Here is a 5,472-nt window from a genome sequence, read left to right as displayed (position 1 = left end):
GGCATTTCTTCATGGTTTATTTGGGTGGGAATCTCAGCAAACTCAGTGGACACGACCTTTCCCTGCTGCGGAGACACTGCCTCAGGGGGCATCTTCACCCCAAAGCTGCTGCCCCCTCAGGAGCAAATGCCCCGACTGCTGCTCGTGACAACCAGCAAAAAGGAGAGACGGCCCAGGGGGGCGAAAGGCAGGGGCCCCTGCTTCCAGGGGCGCTGGGGCGGCTTGTCCGGCACTCAGCCTCTGGACCCCCCCCACACCCCTTCCACCCTGTCCTTCCCTTGTCCAGTGGCTTTGTCCTGTGTCCCCCACTGGCCTGGTGCTGGAGCTCACACCCACTTGGGCTCTTGGGTCCTGGCCCAGCCCAGCCCACCGCCGGCCAGCCCCTCCCTGCCTTGCCCACTCCAGCCAGGACCCGGGGTGGTGCCCCCACCCCACCCCCGGCCTTTGCACTGCAGGGTTCCTGAACGTTCCCTCCTCTGATGACTGTGCAAACCTCTATCCTGCTTCCTCCAGGAAGTCTTCCAGAACCGTGTCTCCTTCATCCCCTGGGAAGCCAAGGCATTGCTGAGCTCTGTGTCTCTGTAAAGAGCTATAAAAAGCCACCCCCATTGTCCCCTCTGCTCAGCACGGCCTTATCAGGGACCTAGAACAGCTTCCTGGGATGACCCCTTCCTGCCGCCCCCACTCACCGAGGGACCAGGGCTGACTGAACCCTTGACCCACCTTCTTCCCCCACCTTTTCAGCCTTCAGAGGGACAGCTGCAGCCAGACATCCTGGACAGCCCTGCTTCCCCCGGCTGATCAGGCCCTGGAGCCCTCTCCTGGAAAATGAGAGACACGTTCCCAACCGAGAAACCTACCTCTGGGGGCTTCAACTGGTGACAGGGAGGTGGCGGCCGGCTGCCCTCAGGCGGGTCTCCGTCAGTGCTGGGAGGGACACGCCACCTCTGGGGGTTGCTGCTGCCCGGGGTCTCGGCACGTCCTGTGTGTCCTGGTGTTAAAGTTGGTGTGAAATGGCTCTGGGGCAGCTGTAAAGGGAGGCACACCATGGTGGGCGAGCCTGCGGGTGTGGGCGGGAGGGCCGAGTGGGCTCTGTGGACAAAGGCAGAGGGGCTGCCAGGAATGCGGGGTCTGTCTCGGGGGGGGGCGGGGTCTGCAAGGAGACAGAACCACTGAGACTGCAGGTAGAAGGGGCTTGCGGGGCCTGCGTCTGGGAGGGAGAGTGCTGCAGGGGGGAGAAGACCGCAAGGTGGCCCTCCTGGGGACAAGCTGGGACTTCAGGGCTTTGCCCAAGGGTGTGTCCCCCCGAGGAAACCCGCCTGGGGGCACAGTGACTGGAGGCTCCCGGCTTGCGGGTGGAGAGCTGCCTGGCCGAGGCCACTGCAAGGGCCTGGAGGACATCAGGAGAGAGCCCAGGGGCACAAAAGAGGGTGCCTCCTGGTCCCCGAGATTTCTTCCCAAGAAGTGTCTGCTGTCTGCGGGGCCCGGAAGCCGGCAGCCACCAACTTGCTCTGACCTTGAAGTGCCAGTCCAGGGGGTGAGGAGGGTTCAGGTGGGTTCTCAGAGAAGGTGAACCACAGCCTAGCCCACTGAAGGGTGAGGAACTCTCTCCCAAGCTCTCCATGAGGACGTGGCCGGCGGCCAGCGCCCTGCAGAGGGCCTGGGCCCTTTCCCACTGGGGAGAACTTTCATTTTCTCATTCCGAGGTAGAAATGCGATTTTCTGGCTCACTGAGAGGCCTGAATGTTCTATTAAACCCCAGAACATGGAGACCCAGAGGGCATTTGAAGAGCCGGCTCAATTTCCGGATCCCAGATGGCCTGTTCGTCGCAGGAAGTGGGGTGACTCAAGGCTCCGCAGGGCCTGAGGGTGCCCGTGTGTGCAGGCCCCGCCGGGCCTCCTCCCGGCCTCAGCAAGGCCTTCAGAGGCTCCCCTTCCTCCTGGCCGTCTTCTTCTCCTGGTGGCTCCTCCTCTCGCCTGGGGGTGGGGGCCAGGCCGGGTGGACCGTCTCCGCCGAAGTGCTTCCCACAACCCCCTCCAGATGCTCCTGGAAGGGCCAGGACCCACCAGGTCATGGGGCCAGCTCCGAGCCTGGGCACCCCAGTGACTGCAGCCAGGCCCCCCACCTCCTCCTGTGCGGACCGCACTGCTACCGCTTAAGGTGAAGCCAAAACCCCCGCCCCGAGGCTGCTCCCTCAGCTCCATCCAGGCCCCATCCCTGCCCGGCCCCGCCCATCAGCCCCCATCCTCCAAACCACTCAGGTTTGTCCGGTGGAGGCCCACCGTCCAGCAGCCTCCTCCTGGGAACCTGCGCCCCTGCCCTCCAAGGCCTTACAAGCCCCTTTTCACTGCTTCTCTGAACCCACGGCCTGTAAGCTGGCGCAGCCGCTGTGGAATACCGTCTGACAATTCTACAAAAACAAAACAAAACAAAAGCCCAAAGCAGAATTACCACACGGTCCTGCCATTCTGAGCGTATCATCCCCATGAGAACTGAAAGCAAGGACTCGGAAAGATCTCTGCACACCCGTGTTCACAGACACATTATTCGCAGCTGCCAAGAGGCAGGAGCAGCCCACGCGCCCACCAGTGGGTGAAGGGCGAACGCAGTCTGTGTGCCCGCCCGGTGGCGTGTGATCCAGGCTTCGGGAGCCGGCGTGGGGCAGCCGTGCGGGGCAGGGTTCCGGATGGCAGGCTTCACACTTGGCCGAGCGAGGTGGGGGCTGCCCAGCCTGGAGAACTCAACTTCCAGTGACAAGTGACTCACAGCCGGTTGCCTCAGATCAGGGAAATGGAAAAACCCCAAGAGTGTTTAATAAATATTTTCCTCATAACCTTCATTAGTTATGTCTCTAATGGCCTGGGAGGTGTTAACTTCCTTCTGTCCAGGCCTCGCTCACAGCGGCAGGAGCACCGTCTGGGGCCCTTGCCTCCTGGGTCCCACTTCTAGGGAGACTCCCCCTCGCTTTGTAAGTGAGCTGTGAGGATGATAACGATGGTGACGAAGGTGGCGGTGATGATGGTCATGACAGTGGCGATGGTGGTTGTGATGTGATGATGATGAGGAGGAAGGTGGTAGTGATGCTGGTGGTGGTGGTGGTGCTGGTGGCGAGGAAGGTGGTGGAGGATTATGATGATGGTGGTGACGAAAGTGACGGGTGGATGTCTTCCTTATGCCAACGCCCCTCCCAGCACACAGCAAGATCTTGAACTTTATGTGGAGAATAATGGAGAGCCATGGAGATGTTTGAACTGCTTTGTGACATAATCCTAAGTGTGCTCTCAGGAGATGTCCCCCATGGAGTCAGACTGGTGTGGGTGCAGGGGACCAGAACGAACACAGGGAGGTCAGGCAAGAGGTGGTAGGGGCAGGAGGGGTGGTGAGAAGGAAGCCGATTGAAGAGATGCTTTGTAGGTAGGACCCAGGACGCGCTCTTGGAGCAGCATAACAGGTAAAGGTCACCCGTGCGGTGAGCGGGATGGGAGAGCAGCTCTGGGCTGGCCAAAGTTTCTGGGTTTGGCCAGACCGAGATGCTTGCTGGACACTCCAAGGTGACCGAGGTCAGCAGCTGGACATGCTGCTCTGGGTTTCAGGGACAGTCAGGTCTGGAGGCAAGAGTGGGGTGTCACCTGCGGAAGTTAGGTGGCACTTATTCGGGACCTGGGGCCCTCCAGGCGGAGGCTGGCAGGAGCGGCCAGGGCAGAAGATGGTGGCTAGGACGTGGAGAGGAAGGGTGTGTCAGTGTGTCCCCTGGGACACTGGCAGCTGCCAGCAGCGTCCAAGCAGCCAAAGTGAAGGCTGCTGAGCTCTCCTCAGGTGTCCTTCTACCCGGAGACCCCCACCCCTGGCCTGAGGCCTCGGTGGGCCCCGAGCTGTCTGGAGTAGAGAGGGGAGCCAGGTGATGGAGGGGCACCCAGGAAAGGCAAGGCTGCAGGGAGAAGGCCCCCTGCTGCTCGCTGCGTCCCCCCACCCCCGTCCCCCTTCCTCCACGGGGCTCCTCTCCCCGAGCCCAGCACCTGGACCTGGCTCTGAGCAGCCCCGCACTGCTCACTGTGCAGAGCCCAGGGGCGTGGGGTGAGGGGTAACCGGCCCAGGCCGGCAAGGGTCCTGTCCCGCGAAGCTCCGCCCACCTCCTGCAGGTGTGGTTGCGTGGGGGCCCGGCTGCTTGCATTTCCTGGAGACCCACCTTTCTGTCTCCTGATTTCCCTGAATCTCAAGCCTGGCTTGCGCACGGCCGCACCTTGCCGGGCAGGTCTTCCAGTCCTCGTCCCCGGCATGGCTTCCCGGTGCTGGCCATGCCCTCGGCAGGACGGGCCCAACATGGAAACTGATTCCCTCGGCTGGTGGGGAGGGAAGGCGCCGACCTGAGGGCTCTCCTGTGTCCTGGTTTGTTCTGTCTTGGTCGGGGCAACATTCAGTTATAAACCGTGGAAACTGATGGAAAACAGCAGGAACTTCACTGTGCACGTGGAGCGGTGACAGGCAGGGCCCAGCCTCTGCCCACGGGGCGACGCTCTCTCGCCACCCAGATGTGACCTGGCTGCGCTCGCTGTGTGGGCTGCAGGGTCACCCCAAAGCGCTTTCTCATCTTTTGCTCTGCCTCGCGGGCAGTTACCTGGAAGCTGGGCGATGGTATTCAAGGCAACCCAAGCTCATAAAATGGGGATTTGCACTGAAATTTTTTGCCCTCATTTCTGAGGAAGGAAGCAAGGGTGGGGACCTCTACACAGGTGGTTCTGGGCTCTGCTGCCCTGCAGGGACCCCATGGGGTTCTATGCAGACCGACTTGGAACTTTCCGTGGCTGGCAGAGACGCGGGGATGCTGGGACACGGGGACACGGTCTGCGTTGTCCCCACCTGTTGGTGTTTCTTGCAGAGACTGGAGGCTGGAGACAGCACAGCCCCCCCGGAGGTCTGCATTACATGTATTGAATTTGGAAAAACGCAAAATATTTGTAAGTTTCTTGTTGAAAAGCTAGCTAATTCTGTCGCCAGCCAGCCCCGCTCCCCGGTCTGGCCTGGAGGGCTTGCCCTGGCCTTTCTTGCACCAAGTTCCGGTGTCCTCTGCCCCTTCTGGTCAGACTGGTAGATGTGTGGTCTGGATGGGCATTCCCCCTTTTTTTTTGATAGTGACTTACCAGATAACAATAAAGAACTTCCTTCAAAAATATCCAAATACAGAATTGCAGAAGTTGCTTAGAAGAGAGGGCGCTATTCTCGGCACTTCTGGGACTGAGGCCGCGTCGGTCCACATGAGCCCTGCTATGTGTAACAAGCCGGCCCAAGGTCCTGGGGCCTTGCCCCCCGGCCCCCTGGGTGCAGCGCAGGGGCTGAGGTCATCAGGGGGACAGGAGCAGGTGAGCCTCGCACCTGCTGAGTCCTGCGGGTTCCCACTCAAACCTCACTTTTCCCGGGGGCCCTCCACCCCTGACGTGGGAAGGTGACATCCTGCCACGTGCCCTACGGGTGGA

At 61.1% G+C, this 5,472-nt stretch overlaps 1 long non-coding RNA gene across 1 annotated transcript; it reads right to left on the bottom strand.

The window, feature by feature from the left end:
- LOC140687335 (uncharacterized) lies at nucleotides 1-1,011 on the bottom strand. Its single transcript, XR_012061546.1, has 2 exons — nucleotides 861-1,011; nucleotides 1-589 (listed from the first exon to the last, which is right to left on the bottom strand). It is a non-coding gene; the product is annotated as an uncharacterized lncRNA (long non-coding RNA).
- Nucleotides 1,012-5,472: the final 4,461 nt, after the last annotated feature.

Source organism: Vicugna pacos, chromosome 19, assembly GCF_048564905.1.
Source record: "Vicugna pacos chromosome 19, VicPac4, whole genome shotgun sequence".
Lineage (NCBI taxonomy): Eukaryota > Metazoa > Chordata > Mammalia > Artiodactyla > Camelidae > Vicugna > Vicugna pacos.
The sequence above is the reverse complement of the archived record's forward strand: the minus strand, read 5'-3'. Positions and strand labels throughout refer to the sequence as shown.